This window comes from Eubalaena glacialis, chromosome 14 (assembly GCF_028564815.1).
Source record: "Eubalaena glacialis isolate mEubGla1 chromosome 14, mEubGla1.1.hap2.+ XY, whole genome shotgun sequence".
Classification (NCBI taxonomy): Eukaryota; Metazoa; Chordata; class Mammalia; order Artiodactyla; family Balaenidae; genus Eubalaena; species Eubalaena glacialis.
The window spans coordinates 24905195-24928762 of record NC_083729.1 but is presented as its reverse complement, the minus strand read 5'-3'; the positions used below and the strand labels follow the sequence as shown (position 1 = coordinate 24928762).

The following is a 23568-nucleotide window of genomic DNA, read 5'->3' as shown; positions in this document are numbered from 1 at the left end:
AACTGGACAGCTTCATGTAAAAGAATGAAATTAGAACACTCCCTAACACCATACACAAAAATAAACTCAAAATGGGTTAGAGACCTAAATGTAAGACTGGACACTATAAAACTCTTAGAGGAAAACATAGGAAGAACACTCTTTGACATAAATCACAGCAAGATCTTTTTTGATCCACCTCCTAGAGTAATGGAAATAAAAACAAAAATAAACAAATGGGACCTAATGAAACTTAAAACTTTTGCAAAGCAAAGGAAACTACAAACAAGATGAAAAGACAACCCTCAGAATGGGAGAAAATATTTGCAAACGAATCAACAGACAGAGGATTAATCTCCAAAATATATAAACAGCTCATGCAGCTCAATATTAAAAAAAACAAACAATCCAATCAAAAAATGGGCAGAAGACCTAAATAGACATTTCTCCAAAGAAGACATACAGATGGCCAAGAAGCACATGAAAAGCTGCTCAACATCACTAATTATTAGAGAAATGTAAATGAAAACTACAATGAGGTATCACCTCACACCAGTTAGAATGGGCAGCATCAGAAAATTTACAAACAACAAATGCTGGAGAGGGTGTGGAGAAAAGGGAACCCTCTTGCACTGTTGGTGGGAATGTAAATTGATACAGCCAATATGGAGCACAGTATGGAGGTTCCTTAAAAAACTAAAAACAGAATTACCATATGACCCAGCAATCCCACTACTGGGCATATACCCAGAGAAAACCATAATTCAAAAAGACACATGCACCCCAATGTTCATTGCAGCACTCTTTACAATAGCCAGGTCATGGAAGCAACCTAAATGCCCATTGACAGACAAATGGACAAAGAAGATGTGGTACATATATACAATGGAATATTACTCAGCCATAAAAAGGAATGAAATTGGGACATTTGTAGAGCCGTGGATGTATCTAGAGACTGACATACAGAGTGAAGTAAGTCAGAAAGAGAAAAACAAGTATCATATATTAACGAATGTATGTGGAACCTAGAAAAATGGTACAGATGAACTGGTTTGCAGGGCAGAATAGAGACACAGGTGTAAAGAACAAACATATGGACACCAAGTGGGGAAGTGGTGGTGGTGGTGGTGGTGGTGGTGGTGGGATGAACTGAGAGATTAGGATTGACATGTATACACTAATATGTATAAAATAGATGACTAATAAGAACCTGCTGTATAAAAAAATAAGTAAAAATTAATTAAAAAATAAAAATAAAACTGCACTAAGAAACTATTTTTGCTCGATCATATTGGCAAAGATCCAAAAGGATGGGAAGGCTCTCTGTTTTGGCAAAGGTGTAAGAAACAGCCACTCTTACGCATTGCAGATAAGAAGCTTAATGTGATGTAGATTTGGCAATATCTATAATAGAAATACACATATCCTGAGACCCAGAAATTCCATGAGCAGGAATGTATGCTACAGCTAATCTCTGCAAAGAAGGTAAATGAACTTACAACATTGTTTGTAAACAATGTAAAAGGCAGTAAATAACTAAATGTCCATCAATGGGGAATGGCTAAAGAAATGGTAGCCCATACAGTGGGGTCCTCCGTAGCCACTAAAATGAGAAAAGAGCAGAAAAAGCTCTCCAAAACATACATTGCTAGGTGAAATAACAAGGCAATAGAACAGTGTGTAAAGTATGCTACCATCTGTATAAAAATCAGTGGGTAAAGAATAGAGGTATTCTCTTATAGTTGCATAAAATAGTTCTGAAAGGATAACAAGAAACCTGTAACACCAGCTTCCTGTAGAGAGAACTAGGTGGTGGGGGAATAGGAATAGGAGGGAGATTTTTATGTATAGCCTTCTCAATTTTGAACCATGTGATAGTATATCCTATCCAACACTTAAATTTAAAAATATATATGTATGAACAAAAAGAAAACCAGTCACATGAGACAAAAATGAAGACCTTTATTAGTCTCCTGCTTTAACTATGCATAGAGTGATTTGTACTCTCAAAGAATCCAAAGTCAAGATACAAATTCTATTTTTAAAGATTTTCTAAAGTTGCTCAATAAAGTAAGCCTCTAGACTTTTTAATTTTTATTTATTTATTTATTTATTATTATTATTTTGGCTGCGTTGGGTCTTTGTTGCTATGCACGGGCTTTCTCTAGTTGCTGCGAGCGGGGGCTACTCTTTGCCGCGGTGCACGGGCTTCTCATTGCGATGGCTTCTCCTGTTGTGGAACATGGGCTGTAGGCGCGCAGGCTTCAGTAATTGTGGCACGTGGGCTCAGTAGTTGTGGCTCACGGGCTCTAGAGCGCAGGCTCGGTAGTTGTGGCGCACAGGCTTAGTTGCTCCGTGGTATGTGGGATATTCCTGGACCAGGGCTCGAACCCGTGTCCCCTGCATCGGCAAGCGGATTCTTAACCACTGCACCACCAGGGAAGTCCCAGCTTCTAGACTTTTAAACGCAAAAGGCTGTTGGAGTTTTGGCTCCCACTTAGGGTGTAGAACTCTGCAAAAAGCATTGCTCTCACCCTTACCCAAAAAAATGCCAAATCATTTACAAAAGGACCCCTTTTCTTGAACTCATCAGAGAACTGAGATGGAAGGCAAAAAACTAAGCTGAAATCTATGGAATAACAGACACCTCCAAGGAGAGATGGGACACAGGTCCTTGCTTACCTGTTATAGATGTTGGATGCCATACAAGAAGGAAAGAAGAATCCAATCAAACTTTTTAATGAACTGCTAAAGGCCACATGTGGGGCCTGTGTGAATGTATAGCCCCCTTGGGGGCTGCAGACTTCAGGGAAATCCACACCCGCTTGCAGGCTCTTCTCCATGGAACACACTGGATGCTCACAAGAAAGAGGGGGGAAGGTTAAGAGACCTGGGAACACCTCTCTCTTGGTTCAGGTCTGGGGAGGGGGAACAGTGCTCCTGGAAAAGCATGAAGTTCCACCCAGATCCTTCTCCCCGTATCCCTTATGGAAAAAAATATATAACCATTGGGGAAAGGGCAGCAAACCATGTTGCCCTTAGGGCACAGGATCCATGGCAGCTGGGAGAAGAGTAAAACCCTCTACCCTGGGGGTGAGGGGCAAAACTACACGCAGACCAGTAAGTCCCCTACTGATGCGGGAGGGACAGAATCACTGAACTGTCCCCCGTCCAAGACACAGCACCTGCCTAAGACTGAAACTGAAGCAGAACAGCAGAGGCTGCCTCCCGACCCCCACTCCATCCCAACCACAGGCTAACAAGTGTTGAGTAACAGCTAACAGCAGTCCATTACTGGGGGATCAGGAGCAGGAAGAGAAATGTTCCCTAAGAGGAAACAAAGGTGCAAAGAGAAGCCCTAAAGTGAGGGCTTGTTATTGTCAGTTCACCCCAAGATGATCTGTGTGCTGCAATCCAATAAAACTCCCTGCAAAAATTGTTAATAGAAATTGACAGGCTAATGCCAACATTTATATGGAAAGGCAAAGGAACTTGAATAGCCAAACCAATTTCACAAAAGAAGAGGAAAGTTGGAGGAACTGACTTATCTGATTTCAAGACTTACTAGACTTTCTATGAAGCTACGGTAATGAGGTTGGTGTGGTTTTGGAGGAAAATATAAATAAATAAATATTAATAATACTATATAATAATAATGTATTTATATTAATGTACATAAGTATACATATATAAAATATATACAAATATATGATATATATTTTATATGTATGTATACTTCTGGAAAAAATGTATCTTATGTAATATATATTTATATGATATAAAATATATTTTATATGTATAATATATATATATATATCAATCAGTGGTACAGAAGAAAGAATCCAGAAATAGATCCACATTTTTATTTATTTATTTTTTGGCCACGCTGTGCAGCATGTGGGATATTAGTTCCCCGGCTAGGGATCAAACCCATGCCACCTGCAGTGGAAGTGCGGAGTCTTAACCACTGGACCACCAGGGAAGTCCCAAGATCCACATATTTAGTCAACTGATTTTTCACAAAAGTACAAAGGCAATTCAATGGAGAAAGGATGCTCTTTTTAATAAATGATGCTAAAACAATTGAATATCCATATGCAAAAAAAGTAAAAAGCAAACCTTAAGCCATACGTAGCACTCTATACAAAAATTACCTCAAGGTGACTCTAAATGTACCTAAATGTAATACCTAAAGTTGTAAAGCTTCTAGAAGGAACATAGAAGGAAATCTCCATGACTTTGGCTGCCTGGCACTCGCACCTGGAATCTGTGCATGACACAGCTACAGAGGCCTGAGTCCTGTTTCCCCATCTCCTACCTCCCTGATTTACTTCCTGGAGGCATTTGCAGGTTGCTGGTTATTTTCATGTGAATGTAGAACTGAAGGTGTTCATCCTGTAATAGTTCATCTTATTGCTTCTCAAGCTCGCCCTGCCATCCTGAACTTGGCTTCGGGTTTCTCACGCCCGCACTCAGCTTTGGGTCAGCTGTGAGCCTGGTCTGTCTTCTTGGCAACTCCATCAAAGTCAGAGAGAGCAAACTGCTCATTCCAGCCCCCGGCCCTGGCTGGTGCCCCTTGGGGCCTTCTCTCTTGCCCTCAGTCAGTTTTCCTCCTATTAAGCACGTGTTCAGTGAAGTTGGAAGAGAAAAAAAAATAAGCACCCAAACCCACAATTTCTTCACTGTGAGTTTGGTCATTTATTCAATTCCTCTCAATTCTCTCAGTCTATCCGCCTTTCTGTCTGTTTATCCATCACGTTACCTAGGCCTGAGTCAGCCACAGAGTCTCAGAATAGCAGTTGTTGAACCAAGGGTCTGCCTTGCTGTGTGCGTGTGTGTGTGCATGGGTGTGTTTATACAGAAGTGTGGAAGAGGCAGGAGCAGAGGCAGGAAGACATGAATAGGAATGAGAAACTTTTTTTTTTTCTTGGAGGGAAAGAGCCAGAAATTACATCCGTTCAAAAATATCCTGCCTCTCTCACAGATAAATATAGCGACATGGGTAGATGTGTCACCGAATGAAACTTTCAAAACAAATCCGGGAAGAATCACTTGAAGAGGCTGCCACTGCTGGCTCCGTCCTGCTGCTCCTCTGTCCCCCGTCCCCCTCCCCCGGTGCTCCCCACAATGATCAGGAGGGAGAGCGAGGAGGGAGGTCTGTGCCCAGCCTCCCCCGGCATTCTGGACAAGGGGAGGGGTAGCAGGAGCAACGGTGCCCTTCAAGGGCTGCTGGCCAGAGGCGCTAGGTCGCCAGATGTCCCCCACAGGGAAGAGCTTGAGAGATCACTTCTCTCTGTTACAGGGGAGTGAAAGCTCAGAACGGGAGGGCAGCCCCACGGGCTCATATTCACCAGCAGTGGTGGCTGAAGCAGGTAATTGGAGCTAAGGACTCATGACTTGGACTCAAGGGTGCCATTAAAATCATTTGGCCACCAGTACAGCAGAGGCAGCTACCAGCCCTTGACAAAGGGGAGGTACGGTCACCACCACAGCTCTGCATGCCAGCTGAGACTCAGCTCCCCTTAGACCCACGTGCAATCAGTCCTTCCAGCAGCCCTATGAGGTAGGTATCGTCATCCTATTTTTTGGATGGGGAGACTGAGGACAGGAGTGATTCAGTGATTAATCCAGGGTCCCATGGTTGGTCATGGCAGAGCTGGGCATGGCCTCTTCTGAGAGTGTCATGGGAGACCCCCCTGCCTCCACATATAGGAGGGTAGAAGCCCTGCTGCCCGCCCCCAAGCCCAGCCCAGCCCTGTCCGTTGGCAGAAGCCTTGGCCAGCTGCGGTCACTGAAGGGGCAGAACCTGCGTCCTAAGCCCTGCGGGCACAGAGGGTTGTCAGATCATCGTGGGTCCTCAAGGAGGAAGGATAGAGCCATTTTGCAGTTGTGAGCTTCTCGGTACCTAATACTCCCCTCACCTCCTGACTCAGCCTGGACCCCTCCGTCCAGTGCATCTGTCCCTCCAACTCTGCCACAGGCCTGGGACACCTCTCTTACCTGGCCAAGCAATAGCACCTTCAGCTTATCAGCTCTGAGCTCCGTTGAAAAGTTTCTTAACATCTTTTGGACCCGTGGAGTCAGACCGACCTGGGTTCACATCCCACCTCTGCCACTCCCCAGCTCTGTGGCCTTGGGAAAAGTAATGCCTTGTGTATTCGTTTCTTATTGCTGCCGAAACAAATGACCACAAACTTAGCTCCTTAAACCACACAAACTTTTCACCTTACAGTTCTAAGGAAAGGTGCCAAAATCAGTCTCACTGGGTTAAAATCGAGGTGTCTGCAGGGCTGTGCTCCTTCTGGCCCTGAGGGAGAATCCAGTTCCTTGCCTTTTCCAGCATCTAGAGGCTTCCTGCATTCCTTGGCTTGAGCCCTGCATCACTTGGACCACTGCTTCCATCACTGCATCTTTCTGACCCTGGCCCTCCTGCCTCCCTCTTATTAGGATACTTGTGATGACCTTGTGTCCCTCTGGATAATCCAGGACAGTCTCCCCATCCCCAAATCCTTAATCACATATGCAAAGCCCCTTTGCCATATATGGGAACCTAGTCACAGGTTTTGTGGTTTAGAGCATGGACATCCCAGGCAGAGGCAGGGAATGTTAGCCTACCACACCTCAATTTCCTCATTTTACAAATGATAATCCGTACCTCCCAAGTCTGCCGGGAGAACCAATTACATTACTAAGTACCCAGCCTGGTACCTGGCACAATGTTTAAAATGAGGTCCTAAAAAAAGGGTCTCTGCCCTCTTCCCATTCCGGTCGTCTTTCTCTAGAATCGCAGGTACCTGTCCCCAAGCCTGGCTCTCCGTGGGGACTTCAAGAATCCCTGTGGAAATAAAACACGGGGGTGATGGATGGCTCTGACCTCCCAAATGCCGAAGCAGGGCTGTTTGCAAATTTAAAGGCTTCTAGGCAGCAGCGGGAAGAATGTGAGCAGAAACGTGGAACGGTATGTGCAGGGACATAAATTACAAGTGGCTTTTGTTGGGAAAGCTGAACAGAAAGTTATTCCATCCACATTCCCCACGTCGGAACTGCTCTCCCAGGTCGGCTGGGGCTGAGACCCATTCCAGCAATGGAGCACCTCTCCCCGGAGGCAGGGCTGAGGCCCTCAGTGAGGGGGCAGGGCAGACTGAGAGCCCCGTGGCCGCTCACTGCCCAGGCCTGGGGGGTGATGGCTCCGGGCGACAGGGGCTGGAGCTGCAGATGGCTAGTCCAGAGCTCAGATGGCAGGCCTCATCTTCTGGGAAGAAGTGAGAGTACTGAGCGGGGTCAGGGGAAGGGGGTGCAGACCCCCAGGGAGCCCTCCTGATTCTCCCTTCGCCAGAAGGCTCTCACCCAGCACAGTTTAAAACCATTTAAATCCAATACTCTTATCAGTAAAACATCTTTCAGCACAACCTCCAATAAATGTGTAGTTATTTCTAAATTATATGGCATGAATTAATTTATTTGTATAATAATGCACAAATACATTATGCACATTAAAACTTTCAAAAAATATAAACACAGCAAAGTAAAAAGCTAAAAATAAATATAAATAGAAGACCAACATTGTGACTGTGCATTCGAATAAATGAATCAGCGGGCATGCTTCACTTTGGAGGTAGTAGAAACTATACTTGCATTTTGTTGCCCTCCTGTTTCCTCAAATCTTGCTTATTCGTGTGTCCAATTCAGTGAGCTCCTCTCCTGCCAGGCAGGGTTGGTATCTCGTTTCTCCTCCTGGCTTATAAAGTTGCCAAAGGCTAAGAGCATTTATGCTTTGGATGGTGCAGAGTGCAGGGTACATAGCTGGTGCCTAATAAAGTCGGTCAGTAAATATTTTCTGAACACGTACTTTGACCCTCAGGTTGGTGGCCAGCACTGGGGGCTCAAAGAGCAAGAAGTGGTCCCACCCTCATCCCCAAGCCCCGTTCAGGCAAAGCCACCCTTGGGAGTGGCACCAGCTCTGGGTGGTGCTGGGGCAGGGATGGGGCGCACCTCCAGCACCAAGGCAGGAAGATGCATCGCTCCAGCTCGGCAGGGGCAGATGAGACAGGGAAAGTCTGCAGGCAGGAGATCTGAGTACTCTTGTGTAGAGACTTGGTGGCAGGAGCTACTGCACAGTCGAGGGGGTTCACCGAGCCCTCACGGGCGAGATCCGCCTGAGGCTCAGGCCGGCTGAGGCCTGAGGAGAGGGGATGAGGGCTGCCAGTGTTGGCTCGGCCCCTGACCCCTGGGACCTGGCTTTAGGTTCCTTATCTGGTCAATGAGGAGGGTGGGCTGCATGCTCTCTGGGGTCCCTTCCAGCTCTGACATTCTTGGCTCAGTCCAGGCTCATCCAGGCCCCGCCCTGCCCTTTTCCATCTTGCAGCCTGAGCCCCCCAAAACACGGGGCCACCTGCGAGGTGAGTGGACACTGCTCTGGGGTTTCTGAGACGTTGCAAAACAACTAGCAGTTCCTTCCCGAGAAGTAGGGGAGGCATGCTGAGCCCTGTGCCCTACACCCACCCCGCTCCACCATAGGTGCCGGGGGGAAAGCACCACCCTCTCCTCGGCTCCCGTGACCTCTGTGGCATTCTGTGAATGAGTCTGAAAACAAAGCATCAGAGGGAGAGAAAAGAAACCACTCGTCCCAAAATAGCTCTCTGAAGGCTGCCTAATCCCATGTCTTTGCAGCCGAGAAGGTCTGTTATTTGGACACAGCGGAGCGAGCTACCCGATGGAACCTTCTGGAGTCTCCCTCTTGGGAGTGAGCTTGCGGTGTGCTCTTGAAGACAGGCTGGGTCAGGAGTGAGTGTTCTGGTCATGGGGCAATGGATAAAGCCCTTGCACCCAGGATGGAACGCTGCGGGCCTCCTTTTGCAGCTTTCCTTGGCGGAGGGACAGTTAAAGGACAGTCTCAGGGCCAGAGGCACCTGATCACAATCCAGTGAGCAGAGATGTGGAGAAATGCCGCCCCTCTCCTCCCCCACCCCCCGCCCTGGTGGCCACCAGGACTTAGAGCAGAGAACGAGCACTAAAGAGCTCCACCGAGCCAGGCCATTGTGCCAGCTGCTTCACAGAAGCACACCAACACTGATAATTAGGGCTACGAACTCAGGTGTCTGACATGCGCTGTGCTGATGGATTTCCATGAGGGGCTGCGGGGCCCACGGAAAGAATTCAAAGGGTCTGGACACTTGGATGGGAAAAAATTTTACACCTTTATTTTCGCTAACCTTCGGTCAAAATTTAGCATTTCCTGCTGTTACGAGTGTAGGCAGAGGACCTCAGATGTTATAGCTGCGTCTGTGATTTGCCACCAGTAGAAATCCCATCTTTCTATCACAGCGTACTGGTTGCAGATATCTTAGATTATTGTTTACACTCATCACGGCTTGGGAATTATGGTGGTTGATAGGCCTGTCACTAGATCTTGCTGAATGTGTTAAAGAAGCACATGAGGTACTAGATCGCAAATTTGATGTTTTAAAGAACATTTTGATAACTATTTCAGTGTAGTTGGTTTCCTTTGTAATCTTATGTTTTCTCTCTAATGCGTTTGAAAATGTTGCTCAGGGGAGGCTTCATAAGCCTCACTAGATTGCCTGAACAGAGACGGTCGGGATCTGCTTTCCCTGCAGAACCTCGTGTAATCTTCCCACCCAAACAGCCAGTGTGGTGGGTGCAGGGCTGGGAGGACTCATGTGGTCCTGTAACATTTTGGGGGTGAAGATACCTTCGCTCAAACACAAAGTTTATCAGGAAGCCCAGCCCAGCCCACGAGATGAAGGTGGTGCTTCTCTGGCTGGATTTGGAAGCGGGCATTTCTTGCAGCTGCCTGACCGCTCCACCCACCACTCCCCATCAGATGTCCTCCTTCCCTCCCCCCGCCCCCCTGCTTCCTGGCAACCTCCGTGGAGTGCCTACGTTTCCACAGAGCGCATCTGCAAATCATCAACCCAATGTAACCGCTCACTGGGGACCTAAGGAGCAGCGCTACGGCCTCACCTTGCTGGCCGCATCACTGCTCATACCGTCCTGCCCATGGGAAGTCCTGAGTGTGGGCAGGTCTTGTGTCATTTATAAACACAAGCCTCCCGTGTATGTGGGGGGGAAAAAAAAAAAACGGAGAGAGAGGGGATCGTAGCCCAGGGTGCTCTTCCCCATGAGTTCTGGGTTCAAATCCTGGTTCCACCCTCTCCTAGCTGTGTGGTGTGGCCTCAGTTCTTCTTTTAATTAGCAGTTAGTGATGATAATCGCTCCCACCTTAAAAGGCTGGTTGGGGGATGAAAAGAAATAATGCATGTGAAGAGCTTCGCAGGTTCCGGAAATTCTGCTGCTACCCTCTCCCCAGGGAAGAGATTTTCATCTGCCACAGCCTCTTCCAGCCACCCCCCTCCCCATCCTCTGCCTCGGAGGTGTCTCCCCGCCAGAGGCGACCTGGGAGCTTGTTTTCACCGTCCAGGCCTGAAGCGCTTAATCCTTCCCATCTTTGCAAACATGTCACTTGGCATCCGCGGGGTATTTTGGTAGCAGCAGCAGCAGCTGACCCAGACGGCACACACTGTAGCTATTATCTCATCATCCAATAATTAGCTTGACATTTATAAAGGGGCCTCTGGGGCCTTGGGATGACACTGCCTTTCTCAAATGCAAGGATACTGTGATTTTGCACTTGTGCAAGGCAAGATGAGAGCAGAAGGGAAAAGTGACCCACGGTTTTGCCTGCCATCAGCAGCCCCGAGCAGAGGCAGGTGACTGGGGAGCTAAGGGAGCGTAATCGTCAGGGCCCCTCAATTGCACAGTCCCACGTTTCCTGTGAATTATGCATAAGTAGTAGTCTATGTTTCTTTTTTCTTTTTTTGCTAAAGACACTCTCCAAAATTATATAGACCTCGGGCTCCATAAAACATAATCCACCCCTGGGTTTAAAGCCAAGTTGTCTCTTGGGTCTGCCCTGTCTGGAAACTGACCCCGCATATCATTGCCATTAAGGACCAGCAAGCGGATTTGGGGGTGCAAGTCATAGAGGGTGTTGCACTGTGAACTGAAGAATTTGGTGATGTGTTGGAGCACAAAGGACCCCAGGACTTGGGTCTTCACAGAGTCAGAATGCTCTGCTCACACCGGGAGCCTTGGGTGCAGCCTAGGAGCCTCTGAGGCTGAATATAAAGAACAAATGGGTCATCGGTCAAAGTGCTGAGATGGCAGTGTCAGTGGTGATTGCAAAAACACACAAAACATTGATTGAGGAATGAAAAAGGCCAGAGATAAACTCCCTGCCTCAGCCCTGGCAAGTCATGGAACACGGTACATAGCTTGTGTGTGCCTTACTCGACCAAGAAATAAAATGGGAAATGCAAGCTACTCCCCTCACCCATCATTAGTAGGAGAGAAGGGGCTGGGGAGCAGAAAGCAGCCGTCTGTTCCAACACCTAGAGCATCGCTCTCTTCCAGTTGATCTTAGGAGCCCGTGGAACAGATGACCAGGGAAAAGCATGTGGTTTCAGCCAGGACACGGAGGAGAGAGGTGAGAAGTAAAGGAACAGCTCCCGCAGCAATAAGACCAGGCTCTGTCTTTACTCTGTCCAAGTCCTCACTTCCCTCTGGGCTCAGAACTCACAGCCCTCTGATGCCTTCCCTTCTATCTTCCCCCCATTTAATTGTTTGGGCTTTTAAAATTTTATTTTATTTTATTTATTTATTTTTGGCTGCGTTGGGTCTTCGTTGCCGCGCACGGGCTTTCTCTAGTTGCGGCGAGCGGGGGCTACTCTTCCTTGCAGTGCGCGGGCTTCTCATTGCGGTGGCTTCTCTTGTTGAGGAGTACAGGCTCTAGGCACGTGAGCTTCAGTAGTTGTGGCACGAGGGCTCAGTAGTCGTGGCTTGCGGGCTCTAGAGCGCAAGCTCAGTAGTTGTGGTGCACGGGCTTAGTTGCTCTGGGGCATGTGGGATCTTCCACAGGGATCGAGCCTGCGTCCCCTGCATTGGCAGGTGGATTCTTAACCACTGCACCACCAGGGAAGTCCCTAATTGGTTGTTAAGTCTAAAATTCCCACCCTCAACATCTGCTGCTTCATCCCCGCCTCTCTATTCCTACCGGCCATCATCCATTTCTTATCTGGATGAGAGCAACAGACATCTATGCAGGGCTCCGGACAAATGAGCAACAGGTGTGCTGAGAGTTCCATCTCCTCAGCCCTCGGGGCAGCCAGACCAGGCTTGTGGAGGCTGCAGCCTCTAGACCAGCATCTTGCAGCCTCAGGAAGTCTCGTCTGTTAATCTCAGTGTGCAATTCAAATGTCATCATTTTTTTATGTTGCTTCCATGTGGGAAATGTGGGGAAGCACCGATCTTTCTTCTGCCCACTCAGCCCCATCCTAGGCACTGTGGCCAGATTCATCTCCATCAAGTCCAACTAAGATAGTGCAGCTTGCCTTCAGAATGGCCATCAGGATTCTGCACAATATGAAAGTTACTGAAAGCCACAAGGGCAGGCAAGAAAACCCAACACAGGGGTCCTTCTTACAGCATGGGTCCCATGGATTGAGGAGATGTGCAGAGAAAAGCAGCCTCCGAGGACATCTAGGAAGCTCACTCCTTCAGCTGGAATGGTTGTTCTCACACTCTACAGTGTACAAGTATCACCTGCTGCAATTGTGGGAAAATGCAGATTCCAGGGCCTCCTCCTGCCCCACCCACATTTTTAGTCAATGTGTTTGCAGCCAGACCCAGCAGTCTGCATTTTTAGGGAGCACACTGATGGTGGACACAGATCTTACTTTGAGAAACGGTGCCCTGATGATCTCAGCTAACGGCAGATTTCACCTAGTCGCCTCAAAGGATGAAACAATAGCATACGGGCGGGAATTTGCAGTAAAAAGCAGTGTCTCAGCCTAAAATCTCAAATCAAACACACCACTTTGAAAAAAATTTAAGAATAAGGGATCCTTAAAATATGGAAAGTGGTTGAAAGGAAGACCATCTGGGCAAACCAAAGTTACTCATCCTCAAGAACATTCTCCCAGAAAGGCAAACTGCATGGAAAATATAAAATGTAATCCTAAAGGAAAAAGGAAGCTTTGAAACTCTGGAAAGAAACTGCTTATAACCTATAACCAAGGCAGCCCATTGGGCAGACAAACATAGCAAACTGCTCTCAAAAATGGGACAAGATGGAAGTTATAGTGAAGGCAGGGAATACGCGTGTGGCCAGAGGGGTAACGTACAAGTTCCTGTAGGAGGTTCCCAGGGTGGAGAGAATGTCATTGATGGCGTAACAGTTCCAGCTAGCTCAGGGACCTGTGTCCTTACTCAGCCAGTAAGGTGACTCTGCTGGCTGTTGCGACTTTTTCTGGTCCCCAGATGAAAAAGGGGTCTGGCTCACAGGGATGCCGTGAACTCATCAGGCAAGTGAAACGACGTTTGAAATCCAGGCTGACTTGAAAATATGGACCACCTGTTCACTGTGATTCTGTGGGGATGCTGAGCTCTTCCAGCTGCAGGTGTTTGCCATCAGCGTGGGGTGTTGTTGCTGCCCGCTCCTCTGCCTCCTTTCAGACACGATATGGACCGTTCCACGACCATTCAGACTCCACCCAGAGCGTGGAGTGGGGTGCGGGGCTCCGGATCTGCTCTGGGTATTAACAGGCGTGGCTAAATAGCGACCGGAGAGTAACTACAGGCTTCCTGCAACCAGGACAAAAGCTGGGGTCCTTCCTCTTCGCTGGAAGAAGACTGGGAGGGGGGAAGAGGCAGCACCATCTGGTTTAAAAGCACCTGACTTGGGCTGGTTCGACACCAGTGGGACAGGCACCGGCTGACACTGTTTCCCCAGAGGAAATGTGGGATTTCTTGCCTTGCATCTCCAGGACATCTCAGTGAACTAGCTCCACAACCATGATTCAGGAGGAGGCTGAGAACCAGAGTGAGTGAGGAAGGGAAGAGAGGAGAAACCTGTTTTCAGCTCTGGCGTGAGATGCTATTTTTAACTGGGATAAAACATCTGGAGGAAAGAAATATAAAAGCTTCAATGGAATCCTTTTAGAGCTGTGGTGAATACTCATCTTGGCCAGAGGTAGAATGGCCAAGTGTTAAACATTGAGCTGAAGCCCAATATTGCCCTTATAGATACCCTTCAGGATGCAAAAAGAAATATAAAATTTTAAGTGTGTAATTAGTGCCACACTTTTATTATTAAGATGTTTAATGCTCAGATTTCTAGTTTGACTTCATGGTGGAGGAACAATAATGCCTTAGCACTGTGTCCATTATGAAATGGGTCCAGCTGTCTCGCTGTCACTCACACGGATCACCAGGCTGTCTTGAACTATAACTGACTAAAGACAATTCCTCTTGGACTCCTGGATGTAAAGAGGTCTCAACCAGGACTTCTTGAAAGACTTGTGGCACATGTTAAATTAAATAACTAAAAATTAACTGTAGCTCGTATGGCTTAATTTGTTTATTACTATGAGTTCTTACTATACCAAAGAATTCTATCAGGATTAGAAGTGTAATCTAATCTCTCTTGTTCTGCCTTGTGTTATCAATTTAATTGTTATAAACAGCACTACAGGTGGCCACAATCAGACCCGTCATTCAAGGTAATTTCCCCACGTGGAGCCTCAGGGAGGGGCATTGTGTGAAGCCTCAGGCTCAGAGGCTGGTGAGTTTTTGGAGCACAGAGCCCAACCTCCAGCACACTGCCTGCCACGGAACGGGCTTTCAGCACATATTTGCTGGATGAGTGAGTGGCTACGTGGATGAATAAATGAATAAAGATGTAAGCCAGAGCCAAGCAAGGAAGAGTCTGCACCTGAAGGCTATACTGGCACCAGGTAAGGTGAGGTTTGAGGGGGTAGACCTAGAGCAGGCAGGAGGGTAGTCAATCCTGTTAGGAAGCCACCGTGTATACAGAGAAGAGGGGACAGGCAGGTGGCTATGACAGGGCAGCTGGCTAGAGGTGCCGAGTGGGTGTCCTGGCAGGCAGGTCAGTAGGTATTCCGACAGCAGGAGACACGTGAAGGTCACACAGGGGGCACAGGGCCTCAGGAGCAGGACCCCAGACTCCATCCAGGGTGAGTCGTAGAGGAAACAGAATGTGTGCCAGGCAGGTGTCGAGGCCCCGGGTGTCCAGAGGCAACTAGAACAGTAGCCGGAGGCAGGACATGGCCTTCAGAATAAAGCCTGTTAGTAGACCTGAGATCAAGGCCAGAGAAGGACTAGCCAGGCTGGCTCCAGGACAAATCCCCCGAGCCACTGAACTTTAAATTCTCCCCATCTTAGGAAAGCGTCCACCCAGAGACTGCGGCAAGGATGAGTCTACGTGGTGATATTCAAGTAGACTCAGGGAAGGAGTCCGGGAGGCTATAAAAGCAAGAAGTCAAACAAGCCATGGCTCTCAGCAGAGGAGGTAAACCTACGCGTTACAAATTATTTCAGGCTTTGATTTGAATTTGTAACCAGGTGTTCTGGGCCTTGAATACTTTAACTGATAATCAACTGTCTGACAATGATTTGGCGAGGTCTGCAATGTGCCTAGCGTCGTGCTTCACCTGTTTGGGATTAGAGGCGTGAAATAGTCATCGAACAGATGCGTTTATACTAAATATGCAGAATGTGTCACTATTCACAGAGAAGAAAACAAGGATGTGAAAGGGCTGCAGCCAGAAAGTGCTGCAGATGAGCATGGATGGCAGAGGTCAGGGAGGGCTTCCTGGAGGAGGTGGGATGCACCCTGGACCTGCAGGACATGGGACATCCACAGAGAGAGGAGAGAACGTTTACCACCAATTCCTTTGCGATTCTTGACTGCTCAGAACACACCCCTCAGAGCTAAGCAAGACAATTTACTAAACTGCAAGAGAGGTGAGGGGAAAGAAAGGCGAAGTCATCCTGACTTGGTATACTTTCTGAGTCCCATCTCACAGGGGAAAACCCTGAGGCACAACCAGGTTGGGGCTAGTTCATGGTAAAGTCAGATACGCAAGGGCGTCCAATAGGGCCTGAGGCCCCACCATCTTTTCTAACACAGGGGAACTGCTCTCCTCCCTCCTACCAGTTGGAGAGCTGGCTTTGGCTTTATGGTGAAGGTTTTGGCTAGTTTGGTTTGTTTGGGCTTTTCCTTTGTTTTGTCTTGGTTTGAAAGGGCTACTGAAGAAGGGAAACGGGAGGAAATGATTTTCTTTTTTCTCCTATGATAATACCAGTTCTGCCCTTAGATGCAGGCGAGAAGGCCCCTCTCCCGGCCACACCAGTTAGCAGGACCCCCTATGGCCCTCCTCTGTCTGTGCCCCTCCCCACGGCCATCATGGCACGACTATTATATTAGTTTCCTATTGCGGCTATAGCAAGTTACCACAACCTTAGTGGTTTAAATCCACGCAGATCTATTATCTTAGAGTTCATGCGTCGGTCAGAAGTCTCACTGAGTGTCAACAGGACTGCATTCTTTTCTGGAAGCTCTAAGGGAGAATCTGTTTCCTTGCCTTTTCCAGCTTCTAGAGGCCACCAGCATTCCTTGGCCTGTGGCCTCTTCCATCTCCAAAGCCAATAACGGCTGGTAGAGTATTCTCACACCTCATCACTCTGACCCTCTCTTCTGCCCCCTCTTTCATTTTTAAGGACCCTGGGGATTACATTAGACCCACACAGATAATCCAGGATATAATGTATAATCATAAAGTCAGGTGATTGGCAACTTTAATTCTGTCTACAACCTTAATGCCACATTACATATTTACAGGTTTTGGGGACAAGGATATGGACATCTTTGGGGTGGGCATTATTCTGCTACTACAGTTGCCAATGTCAGAGGATAGAATGTATTTTATTTAACAATCTGTTGACTTGGTTTATGATTTTAAGTATTTAGAAGCATGGTGTGTGGCCTCTATTTGTGCTCTTGCCCCAGGCAAATAGCAGGGCTGCTCTGGTGGGAGCAGTGGCTGTCCAAGGTGAAAGGTCTATAGCACCTTACAGTGGGGTGGAAAAGCTGAGTATTCCTTAGCCAGCAGCATCCCCTTCTGGACAGTTTCCAAGGTTCCCCCAGTCTGTTTCTCCAGAGAAATCTGTCACCTTCATCATCTTACCTCTGATTCACACCCAGTTCTAACTCCCAACACTTTGCTCTCCTTACAAAAGCATTCCTCCCAAAGAAGGTACATTTCCCATTCTTTTTGCTTTTTACTTTTACATAAAAAGAGTAGAAGCAAGGGAAGAAACCCCAGCCCCATTAGTACAGACACATCAAAGGATACCAAGCCCCTCTGGAAACCAGAGCATGGCTTACATCATCCTGCAGCACATCCGCTAAGCAAATGTGGGATCAACATCTGTTTCCATGGAGATGTCACTTCATCATCATTCTCCAGGCAGAGCAGAGAAGTGCCTCTGGGAGGAATGAATATGCTGGGCCAGAGAATAACAAAATCTGGTGCCATGAGCAAACAAAAAAACCAAAACAACCCCAAGAAAACTGTAATCAAGATGAAAGGTTGATGAGAGAGCATTAGAATGAGAGAGGAAGAATGGGCACTGGATGGGGTCGAGGGGGAGTGACTGGCCAGAATCAGATGGAGGTGCACATCACCTGCCTCTCTCAATACACAGAGCAGCCAAGAGAGGCCTCAGGCTCCTGCCAAATATTGTACAACAGTTCACGGAACCCAAGCCTTGTGCCTGCCTGCCCAGGATTCATCCCAGTGGACGGAAGGCACTAAGGCGCCATAATGCTTTTCTCCTGTTGCTTCCAGTCAAGCAAAGATGGATCTTGGTCCTTTTACTCCGTATGGTGCTTTGGCCTGCCTAGCACAGTGCCTTCCAGGGACAGCAGCTCCCGCTCATCCAAACAAACCCTATTGCTCTGAGGCCTGGCTTGCTAAACTGACAATAGCAGAAGCCGAGGCAGGTAGAAGGGAGCTAGCGTTTACTGGGCTCGGGCGCTGGCTCTCAGCTAATCCTCGAATCCCACCGTGGCGTGTTAGAACCTCATTCTACAGGCCAGCAACTGAGGCTCAGAGAGGTGAGGTGGCTTATTCAATGTGATGAGATTAACAGCAAACTTTTAGAATTCACTCACTTTGTGCCGGGCATCGTTTTAAACTCTTCGCAAGTATTAATTCATTTCATCCTCAAATCGCATCTCTGAGGGGGGTATTATTATCCGTCAGTTAATACGTGGCAGAGCCAGGCTTGGGGGCCTGGGGTGCCCTTCCCTCTGCATACGCTGACCACACCCCCCCCATCACCACTGGGGAGAACAGCTCAGGAAGGCGGGGTCAGGCACACCGGAGTGAGTGCCAGTGGATGGAAACAAGAGGCCAAGTACGATTTTTCCTCAGTTGCAGCCAAGGCACCAAAGCTGGGGCTACGGGGTTCTGAGGATCCCATATTCTGGGTTCAGAAATCCACCTACCGGGGGTCCAGTCCCTCCCTGCGGACTCAAGAAGAGACTGCCTTCCACCAAACACCTAGAGTTCTGCCCATCCTACCCGCTGGCGGTGCCGGAAGGTGCCAGAGGCCTCAGGGAGGGAAGGCAGGACCGTGTGCACGGAGGTCGGAGCTCATGCCGAAAGGCTCCTCCCCTGCATCCTGAGGAGGGGAGTGTCCGGGACGCCGGGATACTGAAGTGTCTGCAGCAAAGCGAGGCTGGTGGCCTGGTCCCAGGCTGGACAGATATTCACTGAGCCGCAGACCCGAAGCCAGCCCTGGGGCTGCCGCTGGAGCCGCAGCAAGAGGAGCCTCGGGGGCAGCCTGGGAACAAGTGTCTGATGCAGTCCTCCCCCACCATGGGAAGAAGAGGGTGCCTGACAGGTTCCTCTGACCCCCGAGAGCAGTGCCTACCTCTGCTCTAGAAGTTTCCAAAGGCAGAGGCCTTGCCAGGAGGGCTCCAGGCGACAGAGGCTGAGGATGTCTGAGAGGAAGATGGGGTGGCCTACCCCACACCGATTCTGTTGCCCCCAGAGAGTCCAGAAGGACAAGCTGGAGGTCCCCGGGATCTACACAGACCCCAGAGCACTGGGGTTAGCGGAGAGCCGGAGCAATGGAGGCAGCTGGGAGTGATGGAGGCCCGAGCCAGAGCCGCGTTTGTGGGTGTGCGTTGTTGGCAGGGCTGGAGGTAGACACCACTGCCCTCAGGAGGGTTTTGGGACCTAGCTACAGAAGGGACTGGGGGTGCCGACCGGGAGCCCCAGAAAGCCTTGAGCACCATCTCTGCAGAGACCGTCACCTCATCAGCACCACCAGCATTGGCCAGAAGCACCCAGAACCCAAATGAAGCCATGGACAACCCCTCCCAACCTAGGAGGATGGGCCAGTCATGTATCCAGAATCTCCTTGCCCTCCCAGGGAGCTCTATCCAGGAGGGCCAGAGAGTAAGTCTTGGGGGGTGTAGCGCCTGAAGGGGATGCGGAGAGGGAGTTCAAAGAGAGAACAAAAGGCAGAGTGTGTGAGGAGCAGACCCTTTCCTAGTTTTCCAGCCAGCTAGGCTGCAGACACCGTCCCCCTGCACAGCGGCGGGGAGTTGAGTTCTGAGTTAAGCCTGATTTGAAGTTTTAAAATAAATCCGTTTGAGTCTAAAATACTGAAATGAGACTGCTCGGTCATCAAAGATGCCAGAAAGAAATGACATCTGGCCAAGTTATCACTGAGAGACACCAGCTACCCAACGGGAAAGGGGGGTTGATGTAGCCCAGGGGTCGGCAAACTACAGCCCTCAGGCTAAGGATGGTTTTGATTTTTCTTTTGATTTGCTTTTTTAAAAAAAATTTTATTGGGGTATAGTTGATTTACAATGTTGTGTTAGTTTCTGCTGCACAGCAAAGTGAATCAGTTATATATATACATATATCCCCTCTTTCTTAGATTCTTTTCCCGTATAGGTCATTACAGAGTATTGAGTAGAGTTCCCTGCGCTATACAGCAGGTCCTTATTAGTTATCTATTTTGTATATAGTAGTGTGTATATGCCAATCCCAATCTCCCAATTTATTCCTCCCCCCACCTTTCCACAAAGGGTTGGGGGGGGAAGGAGAGAGGGGAAGAGAGAGAGACTGTATGTAGTCTGCACCACTTAAAATATTTATATCTGCCTTTTGCAGAAAAAGTTTGCTGACCCTATTTGTAACTTAATTGGGGAGGGGTACAGCTATTAAAAAAGTAAAACTTTCGTATTTTAAATTCTATATTAATCCTCTGTCATTTGCTTCTTTCACTCAACATTGTGGTTTTAAGCCTCATCCGTGTTAGACAGTGGCATAGTGATTCATTTTCACTGCTGTAAACTAACCATCACGGTTAGTTTATCCATTCTCCTGGTGATGAGCATTTAGGCTGCTTCCAGGTTTTTGCTATACTGCTGCTGGGAATGTTCTTGTTCATGTTTCCTGTGTCCACATGCAAAGTTTCTTTGGGATCTACTCTCAGAAACAGAGTTGCTGGGTCAGGACATATTTGCTGCTTCAATTTTATAAAATAGTGCCAAATTGCTCTCTAAAATGTTTGTATCGTTTTATACCTCCACCATTGGTGTTTTTGAGTTGTCTTTCCTTCACATCCTCTCCCATGCTTGGTATTGGCAGAATTTTAAAATTTTGCCAATCTGATGATGCAGTAGAATGTCTCCTGGTTCTAATTTGCCTTTGTCTAAACAGATAGAGGCTGTGTATTTTTTATATGCTTATGGCAATTCGGGTTTCCTCTTTTGCTCACTGCGGGGGGGGTGTTATGTTTTTCTTATTGCTTTGTGGATGTTCTTTATATATTCTGGATATTAATTCTTTCTTAGTTTTATGGGTGGTAGTTATCCTCTTCCGATATGTAACATATTTGCTTTGGTTTTGGTGTTTTTTGAGCAACAGAAATGTTTGATTTTAATGTAGTCAAAATTCTCAACTTTTCTCTAAAGTTTGTGCTGTGTCTTGTTTAATTTGATATAAATTTACAACCCTCTTTTTAATTTCTGCTTTTCACATTCAGATCTTTAATCCATCTGGAAATTATCTTTTGGTGTAGCAGAAATATCTGGTGTAGCAAAAAGTATTATTTTTTCCATCCAGATAACCAAATGTTTTCATCCTTTTGCCATGTATTTGGAATGACACTTCTGAAGTTATCTTAAGTTCCACCTGACTATGGATCTACCCATGTGCTAATACCACGCTGCTGTAATTACTATAACTTTATGTCTTGATATCTGGCCAGAAGAATTCATTCCTTCCTCTTCCAAGTACCTTTGCGATGTTGGGTCTTTTGTTCATTCAGTTAGAGTCTACAATTGGTTATCAGGTTCCACAAAAAAAATTGGGGGTGGATTTTTATTATGATTGTATTGAAAACATAGATTGATTCAGAGATAATTAACACTGTTAGGATATTGGCTTCTTGCACCTATGAGCATGGTATTTCTCTCCACTTGTATCCTCTTTGGTGCCTTTCAATAACATTTTAAAAAAATAAAAGTCTTGAACAACTTTGGTTAGGTTTATTTCTAGGTGCCTTATTTTTTAATCTGTGACAGACAATGGATAGTTGTCCTGCACAAGTCTGCAACCCCCTTCCTTCATGTGAAGTTTTTGCTGGAGGCAGTTGCACAGCCAGAGGCTCAATATCTCAGCCCTCCTGGTATCCAAGTGTGGCCATGAGACTGGTGTTCCCGGTGGGACGTGATGAGAAAAGTGAATGTGTCCTCCCACTGTCCCCTCCCCTGGCTGCCAGCTGGATGCAGGGGACTTCGAGATGCTATGGGAGGGTGGACCCACAAGGCAGAAGGAGAGGAGCCTAAGTCTCTGAATCACCTACCACCGCTTTGAACTAATACATGAACAAGACAGAAACTTCTATTGTGTTATGTCACTGACAATTTGAAGTTCATTAGGGCAGTTGGCTTTACCCTCAGTAATACTCTATTTGGGTAAGGTTTAGCTCTTTTCTAATATAATCTTTTCTCCTCACTGTTGCTGATGAATGTAAACATAGGTAATATTGTGTTCCATTTATGTGTTGGTATCATATTAAGAAACCATGCTGAAGTTTCTAATAATTTCTGTTCTCCAATTCTATATACAGTACAGAGTCATGTTATCTGTAAAAATGACATCTTTGTTTCTCCCTGTCCACTCTTTATACTTTTATTTCTTTTTCTCATCTCACTTCCCTGGGCAGGACCTGGCACTTTTATCTCACCTGTGATTCTAACAAGAGTCATTCTTATGTTTCTCCATTAAGTGTGAAGTTGGCTTCAGGTTAGGGATAGATATTGTTTGTTGGGTTAAGGAAATTTCCTTTGCTCCAAGGTAGCCAATAATTTTTACTATGAATGGGTGTTGAATTACAGCAAGTACATTTTCTGCATCTATTTAAATAATAAAATACTTTCCCTCTTTCATATGTTACTGTAGTGAATTACATTGATTATCTAATATTGACTCATGTTTTAAATTCTAGGCTAAACTTGGTCATGAAGTATAATTTCTTTTATACATTCATAAATTTCTTTAATTTTTTTCAAGATTTTTGCACTCATTCATAAGTGATGTTGAACTATAATCTTCCATTCTATTTTCCTCTTTCCTTGTCCTGATGGCAAGTTTTACCAGCTTCATTAAAGAGTGAAGGAACTCATCTCAACTCTAGTGTAGCTTGTATTTTAAATAGGGGTATATTGGGACTTCCCTGGTGGCGCAGTGGTTAAGAATCCGCCTGCCAATGCAGGGGACACAGGCTCGAGCCCTGGTCTGGGAAGATCCCACATGCCGCGGAGCAACTAAGCCCGTGCACCACAACTACTGAGCCTGCTATCTAGAGCCCGCGTGCCACAACTACTGCAGCCCACAAACCCTAGGGCCTGTACTCCGCAACAAAGAGAAGCCACCGCAGTGAGAAGCCCCTCACTGCAACGAAGAGTAGCCCCGGCTCGCTGCAACTAGAGAAAGCCCGCGCACAGCAAGGAAGACCCAATGCAGCCAATAAATAAATAAATAAAGAGGGGTATTCTAGTCATGGGATTTTGTCTGTGTGTGAAGTTGGGAAGGACTTGCCTATTAAGTCATCTGATGAGGGTTTCTTCTTTTCTATAGACCATTATTTAGTCACCAATTTAGTTTATTTGAATGTACACTCAGGTTTTATATTTCTCATTAAACAATAGTTAATTTATATTTTCACTAGGAGATTATCTATTTTGTTGTTGTTGTTAATATTTATTTGGCTGTGCTGGGTCTTAGTTGCGGCATGCGGGATCTTTATTGAGGCATGCGGGATCTTTTAGTTGCAGCATGCAGGCTCTTAGTTGCGGCACGTGTGTGGGATCTAGTTCCCTGACCAGGGATCAAACCCAGGCCCCCTGCATTGGGAGCGCAGAGTCTTAACCGCTGGACCACCAAGGAAGTCCCCTCTATTTTGTACAAAATTTTAAATTCACATAAAATTATTCATAATACTGATTGTTTTTTACTTGTATTTTTGTGTTCTTAAATTTTGTTTATTTGTGCCTGCCTCTTTTTTTTTCCCTTGATAAATCTTGCTTAGAGATTTTTTTATTCATCTGTTCAAGGAACCAGATATGGGCTTGATTAGTTCTCTCTACTGCACTTTTGTGCTCTATTGTATTAATTT

At 46.9% G+C, this 23568-nt stretch overlaps 1 long non-coding RNA gene across 1 annotated transcript in view; it reads left to right on the top strand.

Annotated features, from left to right (window-relative positions):
• The first annotated feature begins 15278 nt into the window (after positions 1-15278).
• Positions 15279-23568, top strand: part of LOC133105340 (uncharacterized) — a 171250-nt gene continuing 162960 nt past the window's right edge. Inside the window, exon 1 of the long non-coding RNA XR_009703836.1 lies at positions 15279-15367. This is a non-coding gene — a long non-coding RNA (uncharacterized LOC133105340). The remainder of the gene's footprint in view (positions 15368-23568) is intronic.